The following is a 14,716-nucleotide window of genomic DNA, read 5'->3' as shown; positions in this document are numbered from 1 at the left end:
ACCCCGTAAAGTGATAAAAAAACCTATAAAAATGGTCCAATATTCAAACAGCCATAACTCCTACAATTGTGAATATATTTCAATGAAACTTTTTTTTGAAGTAAAGCTCATGGGTACCTACAAAAAAGTATTAGACAACTTTTCTGTAGGGCGTCAAACAAAATTACTAAAAATGAAAAAGGAATTTTTAAGAAAAATCGTAGGGGGGAATAACGACCGTAACTTCTACAACAGCCAATGGATTTCATTTTAGTTTGGAAGTAGAGCTCATGGATACCTACAAAAAAGTATTAAACAACATTTCTGTACAGCGTCAAACAAATTTATTAAAAATCAAAAACGAATCTTAAGAAAAAAACGACAGGGGGTAGGTGTTGAAATTTTTAGGTAAAATTGAAAAGTTTCAAATCATTCTGGAAAAATTATATTCGGTTGCGGGGGTAAATTACAATCATTTTTGGTGAATAGATATATCCCCGAAATCCTACGTACTTTCGAGAAAAAAATTCTTTACCACTGTGTGGCCAGAAATGTTTCCCCGAAATTTCATGTGTATGTTTAAAAAATCATAACTTCTGGACGGATTGAAGGATTTTAACGATTCAAAATTCAAATAATGGAAAAATACATTGGATGTAAGGTTTATATACTTGTCTACCTCGTCTGTGGTGAGAACTACTATCGTGCTTACGCATCTGTTTGCAAATTGCCATTCTACAGGCGAAACTTTAAACGTTAATAACTTTTTAACGAAGAACAAATTGGAATTCTTGATTTTCGTCTTATTTTAGCCCCTAGAATTTCTCATTAAAATTTTTCCCAGGGGTGGCCGAACACTCTGTATAATGAAAGAAACAAATACATAACTCAATGGGAACTGGATAGTACCTTTCAATTTAACACTAGGTTTACGGACACTCGTTGCGCATATTTTTATTATAATTCGCTACGTTGACAGTTGCATTAAAATGCAGTTTTTCTTTTAATTAGAGGATACATCCATATCATTACATCAATTCAATTCAACATAAATTGCTAACAAATAATATTTATGAGTCCTATAACGTTAAGTTTAGAATCTGAATGCAAATTGACGCGTACCGTAAACCTAGTGTTAAAATAAAATTCTACCTACCTTGTTCTAGTTTACGGCGATCGAAAGATCTTCAAGCTTTGTGCGTTTACACGTGATTTATCGACGCTGCGTTGTCTCGAAGGACTAGCTTACACGTACTTACGTATATGCTGCCAAAGTTGCAAATTATGTGCTGTCCAGATGCACGTGATGTGCGGTCGAAGTTGTAAGAGCGTTGCACGTGATGTATTACCAAAGTGAAATGAACAAGGCTGATGTTTCGAAAGACTATTCGTATCTGCCAGTACCTGCTCAATTATAAACTTCTGGTATTATCATATAAACAATATTACCGATATTAATGAACAGATTCAAAATGGTAACTTAGTCGATTCTGCTTTATTAGATCTAGAAAAAGCCTTGTCTTACTTGGAATGGCACTTCAATTCGAATAATATATTTAATATAAGCGGAGATTTACATTTTTGTGTAATTAAAAAGATATTTTAACAAATTCTGAACATTAATAACGTTAACGTTCTACAGATGTTGATATATCCAAATGTTAAACTCCTGCTTCGCATTTATAAATCTTTGTTTGTTTAGCATTCTCTCATTAGGGAGAATGGTCAGCTCGATCGCCAGATCTTACGCCATTTGATTTCTTTCTGTGGGGACACCTAAAAAATGAAGTTTGCAATAATGTTCCCACAACAGCAGAAAACATACGACAAAGGGTTCTACATGAATGTAGATCAATTCCTGTAGAACAACTTAAAAATGTACAGCAAGAATTTATTTGCCGCCTCGAAAAATGTATCCAGGTTCATGGTGTATATTTTGAAAACTTTCTAAAATAAAGTTTTAACTTGAGACTGTTTCAATGAAATTGACATTCCTTCATTTAGTGTCCCCGAACGCGTACTGAAGTTACTAACATTTCATAATTTCCTCGCTAAAGGTCACGTGAAGGTCAACATATTGCACCTCGTTGGATTCGTCTTTTTATAAGCTATAAGACTGTTGTAGTGGAAATATGCAGTCTCATTTTAAAAAAATACGATGACCTTGAAATCTCGAAAAAAACTGACATTGAGAAAAAAATTCAGCCCATCACCGTATTGGAGCCTTCGAACAGAATATTTTCTCCTGACATTTTTTCTATCATGCAAAATAAGCGATATATTTAAGGTGGCCAAGTTAGGTGAAATACTCTGTATTTAGTAGAATATACCAATGTTGAGTTTGACATTTTAGAAAATTTGTACACATTGCTGTCCACAGGGATCCTTTACAAACTAACAAGCCCACCGTAACTGTTCCATTACTCTAACCGCATTTTCCATTGGTTGTCCATTTCAGACACAATACTACTGTCAATATATTAAATCAACATTATGACACTGTTAAACTGAATAATCTCTACGACCATCTCTTCTTTAAACCATATCCCATTTAATTTTGTTCATTTAAACTCTGCTTTAGAGGAAAGATCACTGAGACCAGCTTAAAAGGTAATACGGTCACTGAGAGGAATCCCTTTGTGAGCGAGTTTTTTATATCTACAAAAGGAATGATCTAGACAGTTGAATCCGCAGAAAGAATGACTAGAACACGTAAAAGAACCTTTAGGAGCTGTTAAATTCATAAAAAGGAATTTGAAACTGCAGAATTTAGCGAAAATGTACAAATAAAATATTGTTTTATTTAAATATACACTATAAAACTTGATTCTACGTTATTAATTTAGAATTAATATATAACCACATAATATAATATAGTAAAGATACTTAAGAATTAAATTAAACAATGATTATTTTTCACATTAATTATGTATAATAAGTAAAACAAAAACTAAAGGAAAACGAAATTGCTGAATTTCTATATACATATATTGAAACCAATAGTACAAATTTTTTAAATCTTCGTAATATAATATAAGAGATTAAACAATTTACAACTCATATGATTAAAATCTATTCGCAATTTAATATTATAGAGATCTTCACAGATTAAACTGAAGGCATTACTGTCATTACTATAGCATGGAATCACTGAAATAATTACAAAATGCCCCACAGGATGATATTTACTGTCGTGTATCAACGTTTACACAATACAGGTTCGGTCATAGCACACAATACCGATGGGCACGATCGACAAAATTCGGACCTTGAAAAGAGGGTAATGCGGCATGTTGAAGAAAACGCTTCTCCTGGCACACGACAATCGCAACAATGGGACGTATAAGTAATTTCACTGTCTGGAACATTTTAAAAGCGAAGAGGGTGGTTTTAATCGGCGATTAAATTTTTGTATATGGTTACAACGAAAAATTAGAGAAGATGATCACTTCGTGTCAAATATACTGTGAAGACACCTCCTGTACTCGCCAGTAGAGGGATACGCTCTCTCACAAGTACTCGATCGACCACCTATTCCTATATACAGGGTGAGTCTCGTAACATGAAGAATTCGAATAACTCATAAATTATTTGTTGTAAAAAAAAGTGTTTCAAATAAAAGTTGCATGGTTTTAGCGGAACATACAGTGTACTAATTGGTTTTATGTTATTTTGCTTTCTTACCAACATATGAAAGACACTTTTAACTTTTGAAATGGAACGGTCAATAGTTTTTCCTGAATTTAGATAAAACATTAAATTCTATACAAAAAAGTATTATACCACATAGGGTTTCAGAAAAATAGTTACCGAAATAATATAAATTATCTTGTATTAGAAAATTTCACGTTAATCAACGTGACTATTAGCAGAACGTAGTAAAGCAACTTTGTTTATGACTGCCGGTCATATTGTTCTTGTTAGATGCTAGGTATTATCAACCAACTAAGAATTAAATGTAAAGTCGTATGCACATGAGAAAGGTCTTTTGCGATGTTCAGTAATAGCGAGAAATACGATGTGATAATTGTTTATACTGCATGTGATAAAAATGTATCTCTAATATCACAGTACTTACGTATTTTAGACTCTCTTTGGTATAATGATTTTTTATGTAGAATTTAATGTTTTATCTAAATATGGAAAGAAATATTAAACAATTCTATTTAAAAAAACTGAAAGTGACCTTCATATCTTGATAAAAATACAAAATAATATAAGACCGATTACAACACTGTGTACTAAAAATCATACAACTTTTATCTGAAACACTCTTTTGTGCAATAATTATTTATGAGTTATTTGAAGTTGTCATGCTACGAGAACTCACCCTGTATACATTCTTCGAATGACCATTGAATATTGAATGTTTAAAACGTAATTAAAGATATGCAACGGACAGATCGGTCATTTGTCAGTTTTTCGTCGTCATATTAAAGGAAGATGCTATATTTATTTAAATTACTTCTTGAGTGGAGACTCTTCTGCATCTGTATATGTATATCAATGTATCCTACAATGGGCCGGGCACAAGCCAAAATTTGAACTGATAGTGTTTTGATACTGTGTTTAGATTAAAGGTTCTCACATACAGGGTGTTTTGTTTAAGTGAGTACAGCAGGATATTTCAGAAGGAGTTGTAGTTAGTAAACAAATGCTTGTACAAAAGTTGTTTGGTAGGACGGGCTATATCATGTAGTATTAATTGTTTTCTAGTGAGTGGAGTGGTGGAGGAAATTTGAAGGTCCATCTAATTTTCTTAAATGGAATGCTATATTTCTTGTCTTCAGAAAGTAACGGCAGATACTGAGACAAATCCAAACAGGTGCTATACGATATTATTTTGAATTTGATAAAGGTAAATTGTTGGCTTATATTTACGTCCTACATCGGTTGACGACCAACAGCCAGCAGCTGCTGCTAAGCAGCGTTGGTTGAGTTCGCATCAAGTTACTGCAATTATGACATTATAAACAGAGATTGAGGATTATTGCTAAACTGATTTGTCGAATATGAAAGAATTAATGAAAGAAGCACACCATTATCAAACTCAAAATAATGTCGTATAGCACCTTTTTGGATTTGTCCCAGTGCCTGCTATTACTTTCTAATGAACAAAATATAACATTCCATTCAGGAAAATTAGATTGACCTCTAGATTTCTTCCACCATTCCACCCACAAGAAAACAATTAGTACTATATGGTGTAGCTGGTCCTACGAAATAACTTTTGTATGAACATTTTTTTAATAACTATGTGGCACTGTTTCGTTGCGGGTAGGAACTTGGGAAACTCGTAGAAGGACAGAAAAGGAAACGAGGGGGTGTGTTTCGTCCGGGCCTGCTAGTGGAATCATCAGTAAGGCTTTCTAGCAGGCCCTACTTCAGACGACTGGGATATTGAGAAGTCGGTCAAGGAATGTATACTATATAGCAAACGAGGGGTCGGTTGAGCGCTTGTGAGAGCGCGATCCCTCTGGTGACGAGCATGAGAGGCGACACCACAACTACAACTCCTTCCGAAATATCCTACTGTACTCACTTAAACAAGATACCCTGTATAAACGAGCATGCATGTGAACTGTATGATGAATACACTCGTATTCGTGTTATATAATGCACAACCCTATCTATAATGATTCAGTGCAGCTATCTCAGTTTGTGGAGAATCTCGTCCAACTAATATAGCAGCTTCGTGATATATAAACACTACCCTGAGAAAAAAATGTGAAAAAATAATCGCACCACTAAATACAATCGGAATCAAATTCATATTATTTGAAACTTGCAACGCGATTAGTATTTATATTTCGCAACGCTAATGGAAACTGCGATTTGCTTAACAATACTAGATGTTGTGATACATGCTCCATCTGAAAAAATTACAAATATAGTGACAAATATAGTAACTTCTCATCTTCGTTCGAAGATAAAAATGAAGAACCATTTGTTGCAGCCCTTTCTTGAGAGTCTTTGTCAGGGCTTCTTCTTTCTTCAGACGACCCTGCCTAAGCTTGAAATGTAAGCCTAGGCTCAAGATCTCTGCAATACGCAGTTGTCCAATAATATACGAATTGTTGTCAAAGAATACGTGGAAAATCTCGACCAGGGCGACTCCTCGCAAGAGCGACTTTAACACTTTGACTGCCACATCACCCATATATTGGTGACAAGACTTTCCCACTATGGAACTAAAACAATTCGTTCTGAAATTGAAATTGAAATGTTAAATAAATTTAAATAGAACGAAATTTAGCGAGGTTGCGATAATAAATATCAAAGACAAATTTTAAGTTATGCAGTTTACAATTGTCTAAAATCGAAATTTTAGTCTCGTAAAAAATTGTACGGTTTTGATGTGGCGGTTAACGTGTTAAAGCCGCGCGATTCGGAGAATCGAAAGTAAAGCTAAAAACAAATAGCATATTCGGCTTGGATCAGCAATTGCCTACTCGAATAAAAATTGTGACAGCCCTACGCTTTCCTTACCTACTTATTGTTAGGTCTAGCAACACACACTGGAAGGTAAATTACCTGTCTACCTAACTCTATATTTAGAAAATAGCAAAACTCATTTTCACAAACAAAACACTCCTCGAATCTCACACATAATGTTTGGTTGCGGTTTAAACGATGGAGAACGCCCCGGGGATCCACCGGTACTCGAACAATGCAAGCAACTTCCACACTCTAAGGTATCTACGTACCATTTCTTGATATCGACTGACAAAACCTAGTGACCATTGCGATACTACGCGTTACACAGGTTAACTACATAAAAAAGGTTCATATAAACTTATATCCGAAAATGATTTATTGAAAAGATATAAACTTTTAAAGATATTTATTGTGGCAATTGTAAGAAATATTCGAAAATTCATCCTTCTGTAAGAAGGCAGACTTCCAGTCGTCGAGTTAGTTGAATTAGATTTTCGAACTCTTTCAAATATTTCACCTCTATTGAAAATAATAGTAAATGTATTCTACAATAAATCAACTGTTTTGCGTGATCCCATAAATAAAGACGAATTTTTCCAGTAAATCTTTGAACACTTATATTTTTAATAAAGCATTTTTCGGCATAAGTTTATATGAACTTTTTCCACCTATTTGACCTAAATAATACGTAGTATAAGTTTGGTCCCAACATTTTTGGACACCCTGTATAATACTAACGATCATCAGGAAAATAGCAAATAAAAGTTTGATATTGTTACTGCAATTCATAGGAATGTCAGAAAATTGAATTTTATTTATAAATTATAATGAATTTTTAAAGACGCAATTTATAAATTATAATGAATTTTTAGACGACCACGATATATTAACAAACTGAGTCATCGTGACCGTTGCCTTCACTTATGCAAGTAGCACCTGAGCACGTGGATTTATGTAACGAACACAGAAAGATTATCCTGAAAATCTTGAACTAGAAAGAGTGGTTAATAAATAATCGGATGTAACTAAACGATATTTCTTATTTCACTTTCAGTTAAAATAACATAACTTTTTATTTGTGATACCGAAATTAGAATGCGTTAGTATTGAAAAATATTATTATTAAAGAATAGGGGTGACGAGTGTAAATCTGTCGATGCTTGTGGAATAGTGAATTCGCTAATTTTTTTATAGAAATCCACTAATAACTTAATATCGTAGAGTCACATTGAGATAGTGGATAATACAAGGGTCGGTGTGCTAAATGTAAACAGTTTATTGGTGTTGCTACTATAAATTACTAACAGTGAATAAGAATAAATTTCACTAGTCGGAGGTGCTAAAGCGACTGCCTTGTTCGGCTAGTGTAGGGAATGAGCAGTTAGTGAGGTTTGCAGAAAATTGCTCCGTCGAACATTTTTCGACTATGCCCATACAAGGGCCCAAGGAGAAAGTCTTTCGACTATGATCGTTGCTAACTCCGCTTTTTTTGGTTTGCAATAACAATTTTATCCAATAATAATAAAAACAATAATAATAACAGATATTTAACAAGAGAATAATACTATCACTGTTGTCCTGTGGCGTCACCTCCCATGCGCGCCACCAGAGGGGTCACACTCTCACAAGCGCTCGACCAACCCCTTCGTTGCTATACAGGGTGATCGGGTGTTCGAGAAAAATTTTAATGAGAGATTCTAGAGGCCAAAATAAGACGAAAATCAAAGATACCAATTTGTTCATTGAAGCTTCGTTAAAAAGTTATTAACGTTTAAAGTTCCGCCTGTAGAACAGCAATTTGCGAACAGCTGCGTGCATGCGATAGTGGTTCTCACTCAGTATGAGAAATTCTACTTACTGACGTAACGACAGCCTTACAGTTTTCTGACTGAGAACCACTATCATCTGTACGCAGCTGTTCACAGATTGTCGTCTTACAGCCGGATCTTTCAATGTTAATAACTTTTAAACAAAGCCTCAATTAAAAAATTACTACTCTTAATGTTCGTCTTATTTCGACCTATAGAATCACCTGTTAAATTTTTCACATATAGATGCCGAACACCCTGTATACAGGTTGTGCCATTTGAAATTTCGCATTCAATTATGTCCTAAACTATAGTTCGTTTTAAAAAATGTTTCAAATGAAACTTTCTCTTCTTCGAGGGAAATATCTTACAATGGTTACAAATTTTTGCTAGGTGGACGTACTTTCGAGATTTCAAAGATACTTTGGTTTTTTTAATAGAACTGTAAGCAGATAGCATACTTCATAGTAAATTCGTTACTTTGAAGTTAATAATTTTTTAACGAAGCCTCAATCAATAAATTGCTATTCTTGATTTTCGTTTTATTTTGGCTTCTAGAATCTTCCATTAAAATTTTTCCCAGGGGTGACCACACACCCTGTATAAGATTAACTCCAGTAATATTTACAGAAAAGTTATTATTTATCACACTCTTCAAGTTTATATAATTAATTTTCTTGCATTACAACCCAAAAGTCCAAAATATTAAACAAATTGGGTGGTACTGTAGTTATGCACCGCACTGTAGCAGAGCTAAAAAATCGCTGTTATCCAGAAAATGTTCACATTTCTGGCGTGTCGGCAGAAGTTAAACTGCAAGCAATTATAAAGCGCACAGTAAAAAAACTGTTGCAAATGCAATGTAAAATTCTGCAACATTTGAGAAAAACAAAAGTTCCTGTGCAAGCTTGCACCATCGTATAAATGGGGATGCGATGGATGGCCGGCCATAGTCGATATAAGCAAGGTATTTCACGAGAGACGGAGAGTAAGTACAACAATTTCTACGTTTGTCGTCTCCTTTGTATCATTGTAAATCGTTGATACGTCTAAAAATATTATGTGGCACAATTCTCGTTTTTCATCAACAATGCTGCCCATTAAAAATCACGTCCAAGAAGAAAACCGAGAATTTAGTTAAAAAAGAGATAGCCAACATTTAGGAGCAATTTGCATCTCTCCTTCCTACTATAATTAATCAAAATGAGATAGAATGAGACGTTGTAAATCATATTGTTCACCTTACCATGATAAAATCAGTGGTTATTTAACAGGCAACCCAATGTCAGTTCATTTTATTTTTTAAGAGAAATCTTCACAAATGAATAATTTAGATCACGATTGCAGTACAAATATTAATATGAATACTTAGTCCTATGGAATATTCACTTCACTTACGTGGATTAAAATATTTCCTTAAATATTTTCTTAAATCCTACCTGATAGGAATAAATCAATAACAAGTAAAATTATATAAAAAAATGGAATTACTTGTGAATATGCCAAAAGTAGGATTTGGCATATGGCAATACAGCATACAAATGTTTTTCATACTCAAAGCTGGCCTCAAGCATAATTTAATTTACCGACTATCAATTATATTCAGGACTTTAACTTCAGGATTTTGAATAAATGCGGAAGCATTTCACAAATATGCTTCTGAAATAGTTAAACTGTATGTGATAAACTATAACTGGTACTATATGCCTTCAATAAAATTCTAATTTACAGAGTAGATGTTATCAAACATTGGTTCCTATAGGCCAACTTTCAGAAGAAGCACAGGAAGCACAACGCAAAAATGTAAGATTCCTCGAGAGAAAAAAAAGATATGGAGAGCATTCTTCATATGTTACTTACAATGAATATTTTACATTGTAGTTTGTAGTCTATGCAGGATACATTTTAGTTATACATAAATTTTAATACTTTATATTAATACGTTGTTAATATTATTTTTAACGATCCATTTTAGAGGCAATATTTTATTATAAATTCTGTAAATTCCGAGAATATTTTGCCATATCGTTTATCAGACATTGTTGCAAGAAGAATAACAAACATAGAGATCGGCCTTAAAAAATATAAACAAGCCTTAATCGAAGAAAAAGACCGGAAAGTGAAACTGGCACAGTATTCGTGTAATGGTTGTTAGTGTAGCACGTGTCATAAAATAAAGTCCTAAATCAAACTATAAAACTTATTTGAACAGCCTATCGAAAAAGCTCTGATACCTGATCGACTTTCTGATACCTTTCTGACTTTGCGTGCCTTCAGGAAATTTCTCCAAAATACACCAAAATCGGAAAAAATAATTGCTTAGGACGTGAATAAACGTTAAAAATAATATCAATAATGTATTAATATAAAGTATTAAAATTTATGTTACAACCCATACATAAATAAATCTCTACTTTGAGATTCGTCAAATTGATGGGACTAATTGAAAATAAAACTAAAACCATAAAGAGTGAACGTAGACGTCGATTAAGCTCAAATTACGTCGAAATGTTAAAATTTGTGACACATAATTATGTTCACAGATGTGTATGCGTAAACTTTTCGATGAAACTGTATGGAGACAAGTTGAATGACTTTGATTTCAACGCGAAACGTTAATACACGTTTGTGCGGATTTCCTAAAGTAGAAAACGTTGCATCGCGATGGACATGAGTACGAACAATCTGTACGCGAATTTACTCGTCGAGATACATCATGTATCGACAGAAAAAACAATATCCATTTGAAAAGGTACACCTCGTTTTGTACGACTCCACGCAGACGAGGTTATACGATGATAGTGGGAAAATATTGGCTTAGTTGTATGTCGGGACGTCGTTTGTTTCTTTCAGCTGTAACGAATTTACGTCAAAGCCGTTTGTTTTGCAGTGAAAATCGTTGTGCGAAAAGAGAAATGTTGCATTTCGTTCAAAGCACATTACTCATCACAAAAAGTAACGAGGAATCCGACTTTTTCACACTGTTACGAGTCTAAAAGTAAAGAATTTTGGTATTTTCATTATTTAAATCACATTAGATAATTAGTTATGTTTAAAAACATATTATTATAGAAATAAATGATAAAGACCTGATATTATATTGCAATATTCATAAAATAGAAAATGTTCATAATAAAGTGTAATTTGAAAGGATATAAAGAATATTGAAAAATATATAAATAAATGATTTCTTACGTACTTACTAAAACAAGAATATAAAATACTACGTCGTAAATGTATTAATTTGAACGCATAAAATGAAACAAAATTTTATATAAGTTACTTATGAAGTTAAATAAAAGTAATCATTTCGACAAAAAACATAACACCTTGCTTTGGTTCAAAAAGGTACTGTAGTTTAGAAAATTAAGCATCTTTGAAATTTATGTCGAATAATTTAACAAATCTTATACAATACACAATATATTTTTATCTCATAACTTGCATAGAATTTTATTTAATTTGATCAACTAATACTACGTTTATAGCATAGTACTTTAAAAAGTATGTTATATACATATTTTTGTAAGTAGTAACAATTCATTCGTTTGTATATATTTTTATTATCTTTAAATCATACCAAACTGTACAATTCCATTATAAAGTTTCCTTTTTAATTAATATTATAATTATTGCTATAGATTTGTATTAATTATTTCAATCGATGAAAACTTAACAGTTATGGTCGAAAACTATAATAAAATCTTTGTAAATTCGAATAGTTGTCTAATGTGATTCAATTGTGATAGAAATGATTCCTCTATTACGAAATATAATACATATTATTACATTATTATTGCAGCAGCAAAAGTTGGTGTCTTCATGTAAAATTTATAAAGTAATAAAGTGTAGTGGAAAAATGTGTTTCAGCTGTATTTGTACAAGGCATGTCACATGAATATCTTTAAGAAAATTCACGATATTTTTATAACCAGTTCCTTTATTTAATAACATTATCATCGACGAAATAATCCCACATTCTTACTATTGTCGTAATAAATAGATAAAATAAAGTTTAATATATAATATGAAACTGATTCATCAGTCTTTGTTCTCACATTTCCACTTTTCTGACTCCTTCCACAATCGCACGCAATCAGCGCCACTTCGTCAGTCGTTGCGTGTTCTAATTGAATATTGTGACACTATTATTCTTGGGGTTTTAAAGTATTTTTCACGCTTTTAAAATTTATTTACAAACAAAATAAATTAATTATAACAATACTGTATGCGATTATAGTTCAAATTATTTTACATTCCTACCAATCTTTTTATCTCATTCATATCAAACCGTTTCAAAGTATCTATCTCCGTGTAAATCCAATTTTTCGAACACCTCAAGTAAAACTTGAAAATGTAAAGATGCAAATTTCAGAAATCTTACATCTGTTTTTTTTTGAACAATTTTATTTATAACTGTCCTATTGTGACTCTGGATGACCTTGAACTGTACCTAATTGTATTCGCCTCAGGAGCTTTTATTTTAGTAATTGCTAAATTCTTTGTAAAATTTCTGTATCCCAGATAAGTAATAAGTTTTAAATGATACACAAAGGAATATACTCCAACAATTTTGGTGGTCAGTATATTATTATAAAGAAATGTTCAAGTTATAATACATCTTTCTGTATCAAATATTTTATTTCAAACGCTCCCCTCCTATCAACTTTGGAAAACAATATTCTGTTAATATAATATGAATGGAACAATATATCCCGTTTCATTAAAAAAAACAATATAAGCTTAAAATGTTCTTGGCGCATTCACTTGGAGCCAAAACAACGTCAGTAAACTATGTCCCCATGAATAGAAATAACTTTTGCTTCGAAAATTCTTTTCTATCATTAAATACAAAGTATAAATTAACGAATTATTAAGATGATTTGTCTTGAATTTTCAATCTTCTATAATCAACTTTATTAACTCTACGCGTGCTAACAAACAAGCACAACCTATTAACATAAAAGTGTTAAGTATTTCGAGAGATTTTCAAGTAACTTAATTAATGGTCCGTAATAATTGATCGTCGAATACTGTGTAGTCGAACGATGAACCGATGTAGTAGTAAGAATGTAGAATACTGTTGTTCCCCGTAATAGCAATCGGGGTAGTAACAGGGGGGATAACAATGGTTGGCTATTATGCAGAACCTTCTCGTTTTCTACAGTCTGGTTCTTCGATACGGCTTCGTCTTCGAAACTTAAGCGTATATGTAAACGATTCCTAATTATCGGTGCCGACGACATGGTTCCCTGCAATATAAGGTCTTACAAGAGGACCGTCTTTACCCTGGACGAATCGCTAGAGAACACGCGATAAACTAGACTTGAGCCCCTTGTTCCTCGAAGCATCCTGTAAATTGCTGGAGAAAGGGGCGAATGTCGACCAGGGAAGAGAAGAAGCGAAAACGATACGAAGCTTTTTCGATCTAACCGCAATTACCGAAGGACGTCGATACCAATTTCGTGGCTGCTCGAATTCCATCACCCACATCGGCCCATCGTTCGTAATCATTGTTCAGGTTGAAATATACAAAAATTTTTTTGCTTAGCGAAAAATCCAAGATGGTTCGAATTATCAGTCTTCGAGACGTGAACATAACTACATTCGTTGATATGATAAATATTGTGAAACGTGAAGTAATAAACTATTACGTATGTATACTGCCATCCATGAGTTACCGTACATTTTGCTCATTTATTTTGGAAAATGTAAATTAAAGTACAGATACAATTTTCTGAAGCGACTTTATTATCTCGATTTTTTACATTTAGTCATTTTAATAAGTAAAATTGTACGAGGAAGCAAATTTTGAAGACAAACTCATTTAAAATTGAAGAACCAGTGGATAATATTACAAAAAGGTTGGAATGGTATTGATGAAAAAAATTTTTTTAAATAATTATCGATAAAATGCTACCATTAATTTGAAAGATTGTTTTCAAACGAGAATGATACACTCAAAATGAAAATTTTGAATTGTTCGGTAACATTTTAGTGAAATCCATGATATACAATATGAGTTATGTTTCCTTTCTAATGTAATGAATAAATAAGTATTGGTTTCATTTTATAATTTACATCACCTCATACTGTTTATTCGTTTTTATTTTATGTTCGTTAAGTGTTCGGTGATTTATGAATAGCAAGCAAGTTTGAAAAACTTTCTTTTGCAAAATAATTTTGCATTTTCAGCATAGAAAGACAAGTAGTAAAAATCATCTTTTAAATCTCTTGTTCAGGCGATAAAGGCACGTTTGCTGAAAATTTCCTCTCAATTTGAAGTTACTAAATCCTAAAATATCATGTCAGCCGACACAAAAAGATAAAATTTCCACAAAACCACGCTCAAAGTTTTTACTACGCTACTGCACGATTGTGTGACAAATGTATTTAAATTTCTATATCTTCATTATTTTTGCGAATCATGGCTTTGCGCATATAAAAGTCATTTCGAATGTTTCGAAGTCATTTACTTGAAAAAAATGAAT

At 32.6% G+C, this 14,716-nt stretch overlaps 1 long non-coding RNA gene across 1 annotated transcript in view; it reads right to left on the bottom strand.

The window, feature by feature from the left end:
• Nucleotides 1-14,716, bottom strand: part of LOC143341159 (uncharacterized) — a 618,628-nt gene that overhangs the window by 401,929 nt on the left and 201,983 nt on the right. The gene's annotated exons all lie outside the window — the stretch shown is intronic.

Source organism: Colletes latitarsis, chromosome 4, assembly GCF_051014445.1.
Source record: "Colletes latitarsis isolate SP2378_abdomen chromosome 4, iyColLati1, whole genome shotgun sequence".
Lineage (NCBI taxonomy): Eukaryota > Metazoa > Arthropoda > Insecta > Hymenoptera > Colletidae > Colletes > Colletes latitarsis.
This window is presented reverse-complemented; position numbering and strand designations above follow the sequence as displayed.